Below are 9,445 nucleotides of genomic sequence, written 5' to 3' on the forward strand. Positions count from 1 at the left end.
CACATTCATTCATATTCATAATTTACAGAGGAATTTCCCAAAACGGGGATTATTTCTGAATTCATGTTTGATAAAATATTTTTTTTATAACAGTGCAAGGAATTTTTTGGAAAAAGAATTCTAATACAGAAATACTTATAACTATAATACAGATTTATAGTTCATATTCAGCTGGTGTGTGGATTTTTACTGATAACATCAGAAGAAGAAGAAGCATTAAAATAACACACACACACACACACACACACACACACACACACACACCTAAAGCAGTAATTCTACACTACGCAATTCTCTCACTGCTCACGCACCCGAATGAAGGCGTTAAAATAACCGCGCATCTCTCACATTACACACACACACACACACACACACACACACACACACACTCCGTCAACAAACACTCCTGAGGATTTAATACCAAAATCCTCTCTTCACATCTGTCAGTGTCCGACCCTCTCCATCCTGAGGCACACACACACACACACACAACTCTGCACAGAAGAAGTGTACATGTGCACCACACATTAATTACCACCCAAGATTAAACTGCACATCACACACACATACACACACAGTGGATAAAATCTGCGTTAAAGCGCTAAAATGCTGTTGGTGGCACACAGAGTGTTCAGACTGCGCACTAACCCCCGACACCACATTAATCCCAGCCTACATACTCACTCAGCATTTATACAACACACAAACACACACACACACACACACACACACACACACACCTGTTTTTCACACACACTCCTGTCGGATTTTTACACAGATATGAGCAGAAATCAGAGCCTTTTTTAAATTAAAAACATCCTACCTCTGAGTGGCGTGAGCTGGAGGAGCATACGGATGAATGAAACCGCGATGTGATGGAGTGAGAGAGAGAGAGGGGGGGGGGACAGAGTGAGAGAGAGAGAGAGAGAGAGAGAGAGAGAGAGAGAGAGAGAGAGAGATGGAATTTCAGATTAGTTTTTTCTCCATGATCAGAACTGAATGAAGAGAATCAGAACGTTGCTGGATGTAGAATCAGAAGTTCACTGCAGCAGAATGGCGTTCTGTTTAAATCCATCATTCGGATGAGGGCTGTTGCTATGATCGCCAGACATGACCACGCCCCCTTATGGCAACGTCATTCAACAGCTTTCCGCACAAACCCATAAAGTCCATATTGTTAGTTTAGTTTTTTGTTGTTGTTTTTTTATTTCACATAAATGTGAAGATACAGGTGTAAGAATCTCAGAAACCTAAATCTGATGATCATCACTGTTTTCAGATTGTTTTACATCATCATTCATCATCAGTACATTCTTTATCCTGGTCACGGTGTCGCTGGATCCGGAGTCTATCCTGGGAATACCGGGCGTGAGACGGGAATACACTCTGGCTGGATGGGACACACACACACACACACACACACACACACACACACACACACACATTCATATATAGGAGGAACTTAGTTTCACTATCAACACTGATATGTTTTTGGGAGGAAACCGGAGAACCTGGAGGAGAACCACCTGGACAACATGGTGGAACTTCACAAAGACAGTAACCTGAGATCAGAATAGAAGATGGAACTGTGAGAAGATGATGTGTACCTCCATGCCACTGCAAAATGAAATGATAAAGTTATTCCAGGTAAACTCCATAACTACACCGTCTACCTGTTGAATTCAAAGAGAAGACAATCAAAAGCACACATCCACGTCATCATAACGCTGTTCTTCAGTCTTTTCCACGATGGACCAGTGTTTTTCCTTCCAACCAATCATCAGCCCTGCTTATTCAACAAATCACCTGTCTGAACACCAACACTAGCTAACTGATTATGAAAGTGGAGGCATCTGATGTCAAGAGCTTGTCATCTCCCTGGAGAAACTCTTAGATCACACTTAGAACACTAACAATGAATCCTCAGTGTGAATCTGCCTTGTCTCCACATATGTTTCTCATTTAGAACATCAGGAGGATCAGCAGAAGATTTCATTCCACACAGGCCACTCAAGTGTTTGTTCAGTCCCTTATCTCAAGACTCAACTTGTGAAAGCTTTTCTCCTGCATCTGATCCACAACGCAGCTCTATGATGCGTTCTCCTCAAGTTCTCCCACATCACCCTACTGCTGCATTCCTGAGACCTCCTACTACTCCACACCACCATAGTGATCTGATGATAGAAGTAACTGAGACATGAGATATAGCCTGTCACTTACAACACTCAAGGAGCAAAAATTCAAAAGGTTTACTGCATCCACGTGGGGTACCTACACTATCTGACTTTGATAAGAATGTGCCACTGGTGGAACCCCTGAAGATGGTTCCTGATATTCTATTGGCTGAGTTTCACGAAAAAGTGAGGTGAGGTGGTGGAGCTCAACAGAATGACTGTGATGGAAGAAATGTACAAACAATACAGATGTTCTTGCAGCTGGAGTTTAGATACACTAATGAATGATCTCATTACTGGGTTTAACATCTGAGATAACATTCGATCTGTTGTGTAATCCTCAACCGTTGGTAAAATTGGTTGATGAGAATCTTGAGGAACTAGAAAAGAATGTCCAAAGTAAACATTCTTACAGCAATCTTACATTCTGAATATCAGACTGAAATACATTCAGGAATTTCAGCTCCAGCATCCATCACTGAACTCAGGATTCTGACTATGTGGTGTTTCATGTGTTCTCCCTGTATCCATGAGGGTTTCCTCTGGGTTCTCCGGTTTCCTCCCACCTTCCAAAAACATGCAGCTAGGTGGACTGGCTGCAGTAAATTGTCCCCAAGGTGTGACTGAGTGTCCCTGTAGAGGTCCATCAGTTTATCAGTTTATCAGGTACGCCTCCCACTCAGGTCACTCTGTAGGTGTAGAATTACTGACTGTAGTCCAGCTGCTTCTCTGTGCAAAGTTTTGGCACCCCACTACACTATCAGTGGAAATGGACCACCACAGGAGCAGATATGATCTGGGTGGTATGTAATTCTCCATCCAGCACTGACACTGTTGGGGTTTTAAACATTGTATTAAACATTTACTGCACTTTATTACAATGTTGTTCACATTAGAGACTAAAGCACATGCAGTGTGTGTTCTTCATCCTCTATCCTTCATCAGGCTCAGGCTCTGATTTGAAATGTTTGGTTGGTGAACTATGAGCTGGGATTTGAATCTGCAGGTCCTCACTATCACTGTGTGTTTTGGTTTGTGTGAGAATGTGAACAGGGATGTCACTGAATGAAGGCTGAGGAGCAGTAAATCCCTGGCAGGCGATGCTCCGGGCGGCTGTGCTGAGGAATATTGTCCAGTTCTGAGTGTTTTGAGTGATTTTCCTTCTGCCATCGAGAGGCAAGAGAGTCGTAGCCTGTCACATTAGATCCTCAGCCCGATGAGGACCTGTGAGCGTGTTTACTAAGTAGAAACCTCTAGACTCTCCAACTCACGACTCTGGTGCTGCAGCTGCGTTCCCATGGCAACAGGCCGCAGAAGTGAGAGGAGCAATGAGCCAAGGTAGAGGAAAAGACACGTTGGTCAGACTGCTTAAAAAACCCACACACGCCTTTCCTCTTCCTCCTCATCTCACAGCATCATTCTCTTTCTTATTCACTCGCTCATGCTGTCAGTCTTTCAGACTTCACATCTGTCTGTGAATGATGGGCAGCAAACCTGGACAGGTTGGTTTGAGATGGGTGAAGCTGAGGAGCTGAGGAACCTGACGTCTGCTGTGATTAAACCTGAGAACAGAGATGGAAGAAGGTTTTATTTGCATCAGGAGAACGCAAAAGAGTGGACTAGCATGGGGGAATTACAGCACACTCTTCTTCTCTACTATTCACTTTGACAACAGAAATAGAGAAGGAGAGAGAGAAAGATTAATAAATGATGGTGTTAATAAATGAATACATGCAGAGATTAATAACAGAGTAGGAGAGAGCTGTGTGTGATTTCACCCGGTCACACGCCTGCTCATTTATTCACCCTGCGTGCAGCAGTATTGCCTACATCCTCTACTACATCCTCTCCTACACCCTCACCTACACCCTCTACTACACCCTCACCTACATCCTCTACTACATCCTTTCCTACACCCTCTCCTACACCCTCTCCTACACCCTCACCTACATCCTCTCCTACACCCTCACCTACACCCTCTCCTACACCCTCTCCTACATCCTCTCCTACACCCTCACCTACACCCTCTACTACATCCTCTCCTACACCCTCTCCTACACCCTCACCTACATCCTCTCCTACACCCTCTCCTACATCTTCTCCTACACCCTCACCTACACCCTCTCCTACACCCTCTCCTACATCCTCTCCTACACCCTCTCCTAGACTGTCGCCTACATCCTTTCCTACACCCTCTCCTACATCCTCTCCCACACCCTCACCTACACCCTCTCCTACATCCTCTCCCACACCCTCACCTACACCCTCTCCTACACCCTCTCCTACATCCTCTCCTACACCCTCAACTATGACCTCCTACAAAATCAACTACACCCTCACCTACACCCTCTCCTACACCCTCACTTACATCCTCACTACATCCTCACCTACACCCTCACCTACACCCTCACCTACATCCTCACCTACACCCTCTCCTACATCCTCACCTACACCCTCACCTACACCCTCACCTACATCCTCACCTACACCCTCACCTACACCCTCACCTACACCCTCACCTACATCCTCACCTACACCCTCTCCTACATCCTCGCCTACACCCTCTCCTACATCCTCACCTACACCCTCACCTACATCCTCACCTACACCCTCTCCTACATCCTCACCTACACCCTCTCCTACATCCTCACTACATCCTCACATACACCCTCACCTACATCCTCACCTACACCCTCTCCTACATCCTCACCTACACCCTCTCCTACATCCTCACTTAAATCTTCACCTACATCCTCACCTACACCCTTTCCTACATCCTCTCTAATATTTTTGCAAAACCTTCTGCTAACTGTTATATCCCATAGCACTGGTGAATTCCAGACTGTGATTGGTCAGATGGTGTTGATTAATGTTCTATAACAGCAGCTCTGACAATAGTGCAGCTGCAAATCACAGGTTTAACACATTTGTTCTAATACCTTTTCGTTTCAATAATAACAGCTCATTCTGATAATTCTTGTGTTATCTACTAGCTAAATGAGTATGATTTGATTTATGATATTTGCATGTATACTTCCTTCACTGATGTTTTCCTTTTATAAAATATATTTTTAAACTTCCTCTGTAGCTGAAGGATTTTGTCTGATAGAAGATGCGGAATGATTCATCGTCTGAGTCTTTAAAATTCTGCAAAATGAAGGCCGTGTTTTTCAGCTGCATTCGCAGATCCTTCACAATGATCCGACTTTTAGTGATGTACCAGGCGAGGAATAAAAGCTAGCTCAGCTGTGTGCTCAACACTGAATCATGGCGTATACAACAGCTACAAAGATGAAGGATAAAATCTGAATTATAGACAAAAGCACAGAGTGAGAAATGGAAGAGAAATCTGGATGACATCCGTTTAATCCACAAATTTACCTGCTGCTGTGATGAAGGAAGGAACCGATCTGCATCGCTCATTATTTATCTCTCTATCCCCAGCTTCAGCTAAAAACAGAGATGATCTGAATATCAAGTGGAAATTTGTCCCAGCAGTAGGATGGGCCGTGATTTCACACGTCTACATCTCAACGCCACACACACTGTTTCCTAACAACTAATCAATGTTCAACATTACACAATCATTACAGAGCAGCAGAGAACTGGGGCAAATTCTGCACCTCAAACAGCTTTCAGCAAAATAATTCACTCTACCAGTACCTGACTCACTGACCTGACTCATTGACTCCTGTCTCTGTAATCCTGCTGATGTGGAAGATAAACACTCAGCTGGTCTGGTGGTGTTTTTTGTCTGTTTGTTTGTTTGTTTGTTTGTTTGTTTGTTTGTTTGTTTTTTAGCACAATCTCAGAACAACATGTCTAATATCTCCTGATATTTTCTTCAATTATTTATAACCACGCTTGATTATAAGTCTTTTTTTGAGCACCTTATTTGATCCGGATGTTTTTCTGGATGTTAGGACTTTTGGAGGAGCTTTGATTCACCTCAGTACAGACACAGTCACATTTCCACATCATTACCTTATTGTTTCAAAGTTAAATAAAAAGTGTTTTCTTGTGTGCACACACTCAGTGACTGCGGTCTGAGACAATTAGATAAGCTTCACTCAGACATTTTTATAAACAGATGTGATTTATTAAACAATACTGAGGACCACAGAGTTCACGTGACCGCTTTTCTTATGATGCAACAGCAGGACCGAGTGTGTGATATAAACAGAGTCAGTGCTGCTCTCTAGTGGTCGAACGATTTGCCGAATCGATTCTTCTCTCTGATCCGGTCATCTATCAGTCAGAGTTTCACCGCTTCTCTCTTGGTGGTCGAATGAACCAGCCTTCAAACCACGACTAAAGACCTACCTCTTCCTGAAGTACTTAAATTAGCACATTGTTTATGTGTTGTTGTTGCTATTGTTGTTGTTATTGTTGTTGTTTTAATCTTGTTGTGTTGTCAGTGTGTTTTTCTTACTATATATGACCTAGTGACCCAGTATCAGGATGTATTTATTGATAGAGACTTCTGTAACACTTCTTTAAGTCTATCTGGATAAGGGTACCTGCTAAATGCCAATAATGTAAATGTAAATAATGATTTATTAATAAAAAAAAATACTTTAATCTTTTCCACATTCATTAACAATGACATTGGTTAATGTTAAGTTGGTTAATGTTAGGGAAAAAAATTATTTACAACTTTTAAATATATCTGATTTGAGGGTCAAGATTAAGATAAAATTGGCAGATAAAACAACAAAGACTCAAACGGTTTAGTTCAGCTTTTCCTTCTCCTACAATGATATATAATAATGTTAGGCATATTAAAGCACTAATTTAAAACACAGGTTATTTAATAATAGATCTGTTTAATTCTCAACAAATCGTTTAAAAATAAACAAAATTTAACAGGATAAAACAGGTTCAAAGAAATCTGAAAAGCTTGTGCTTTAAAATGTCTTGCTTATTGAGTGCTGTTAATAAACTGGCCGCTGGGTGGCGGTGTGACTTCAGTTTTCATTTCTTCTGCCGCAGGAACACGGGTTCTTTTTTTCTAATTATGATTTATTAGTTATTAATTTAACTGTAATGAGTTTTAGTGCTGAATGAACACAGAGTGTGTTTACGGTTTGATGTGATGGGTTTGTGTTCAGATCACAGAATAATCCGGATTCTTATTCATTAGTAATGACACGTGTAATAAGAGCAGCAGCCAGGAGAGAGAGAGATTTGACTGAAAAAATCCTAATCACACACCGAGTCAGATGTGACCCTGTGTTTGGTGGAAACTGTTTGCATGTAAATAAAGCTTTAAAAATAAAACTTTCAAAACACACACACACACACACACACACACACACACATGAATTGTTCAACCTAGAGATAAATCTGAATCTGATCTACGTCAGATACGATGTCCGATTCTGCTGAACTGGGATTATAAAACATTTCTCTCTGTGTGTGTCTCTCTCTCTCAGGTTTCAGGTGAATTCAGATACAGTATATTAGGACAGTTTGTCTTTTGTCTAAACGTTTTTGCCGTTAGTAAAACAAAATCCCCAACACATGATGGATTTCTGAAATGTTCAAAGTGTTGGCTTTCTCCATGTGAAGGGAAAAATGTTCTCATTATATTCTAGCCTTTTTCCAAGACTGAAAACCATTAAACGCTCGTTTGTTTCAGCGTGTTTTCATTAGCTTAGGCCTTTAGTTCATCCTCACTGACAGGTTTATAACATTATTTATGTGTTTGTATATTTATTCATGCCATCATTAAATCACATTTTAATCACAGGATTTTAAAATGTCTTTTCCAACCACATTATCAACAGATTCTAGTATTGTATGAACACAATAGATTCAGTAATATTGAGTACACATTAATAAGTACCGCTCTATATTTAATTTCCTTCAGTGAAAACAACAATATCAGTGTTATTCACTATTTTCCAAATTCATAACCAATCTTTAAAATCCAGTGTGAACAAATGCAGTAACAGTCACAATAAAATCACATTTAAAAGGTATTTAACATTTAATGGTTTATTTGTTGCAGTTGCAGTAAAGATTCAGTATTCAGTATATTCAGTATTCAGCCTGAGTAAAGTTCTGCATTTCTCTGTCTACATTATTCCCCTGATTTAATGCACATAAAATCTATCAATGCATCTCACAACTCCAACTGAGTTTCATTCGTGTGTCCATTAAACTTGATGTTTATTTTGTTACAATAGAACATATTATGCGCATACTATAAACATAATACAGTATGTGGAGTATATTATTCATGAACATTTTATTACTTTATTTTAAATAAATAAATAAATATTAAAAACCTAGCCGAAGCATGTGTCATTTCTCAAAGTTCCTGTCTGATGTTGACCATGCCCACTTGCATGATGTCATATGAATTAAAACTTGCTATTTCTCTCAGATATTTCCAATGAAAGAGCTCAGGAACATCAGTTCAGACTTTCACTCATCAGGACAAAACAAAAATGCTGATAAATTCAAACACTCCTGATTTACCCCCGAATTCTCACTGATCTATATCTCAGGGGCCATAGTGCTTAGTATTTTTGCCTCAGACCTCCAAGATTGGGGGTTCGATTCCTGCCTCCACCCTGTGTACGAGGAGTTTGTGTGTTCTTCCTGTGCTTGTGTGGTACTCCAGTTTCCTCCCCCAGTCCAAACACATGCTTTCTAAGTTGATACTGCCATTTCCACAGTGTGTGTGTATGTGTGTGTATGTGTGTGTGTGTGTGTGTGTGTGTGTGTGTGAGAGAGAGAGAGAGAGAGAGAGAGAGAGAGAGGTTGTGCCCTGCTATCTGGATTGATATCTGCTTGATAGCTGGTTGGCTATCTGGGTATCTATAGCTCAATGTCACCTGCTCCACACTACAACTACGTAACTACATGTGTAATTAAATCTAAACACCCTATTAACATTTTTATTCTTGTGTGTGTGTGTGTGTGTGTGTGTGTGTGTGTGTGTGTGTGTGTTTGTGTTAGAAAGTGAGAGAGAGAGAGAGAGAGAGAGAGAGAGAGAGAGAGATATTTGGCCTGAATTTACTTTTCAAATCACGCGTACAGAAATGAGGCGTGGCCTCTGCCGCTGTTGCCATAACAACCGCTGCGCTAACTGCGTAAACACGGGAAATGTTTATGCGTAAACACATCAGGAGAGAGTGAGAGAGAGAGAGAGAGAGAGAGAGAGAGAGAGAGAGAGAGAGAGAGGTGCGAGGTGGCCAGATTGGGCGGTTAAACTCCTGGAATCCTGAATAAATAAATAATAAATAAATAAATACGTTGAT

The 9,445-nt window shown here is 41.1% G+C and overlaps 1 protein-coding gene across 2 annotated transcripts in view; it reads right to left on the reverse strand.

Moving 5' to 3' along the window:
• Positions 1-1,017, reverse strand: part of LOC108276319 (protein phosphatase 1 regulatory subunit 29) — a 72,019-nt gene extending 71,002 nt beyond the window's left edge. For both annotated transcript variants that reach the window (XR_008393101.1, XM_053673848.1), the window contains exon 1: positions 824-1,017. The gene's annotated coding sequence lies outside the window, so the exon portion shown is untranslated. The remainder of the gene's footprint in view (positions 1-823) is intronic.
• Positions 1,018-9,445: the final 8,428 nt, after the last annotated feature.

This window comes from Ictalurus punctatus, chromosome 2, assembly GCF_001660625.3.
Source record: "Ictalurus punctatus breed USDA103 chromosome 2, Coco_2.0, whole genome shotgun sequence".
In the NCBI taxonomy this organism is placed as follows: Eukaryota; Metazoa; Chordata; class Actinopteri; order Siluriformes; family Ictaluridae; genus Ictalurus; species Ictalurus punctatus.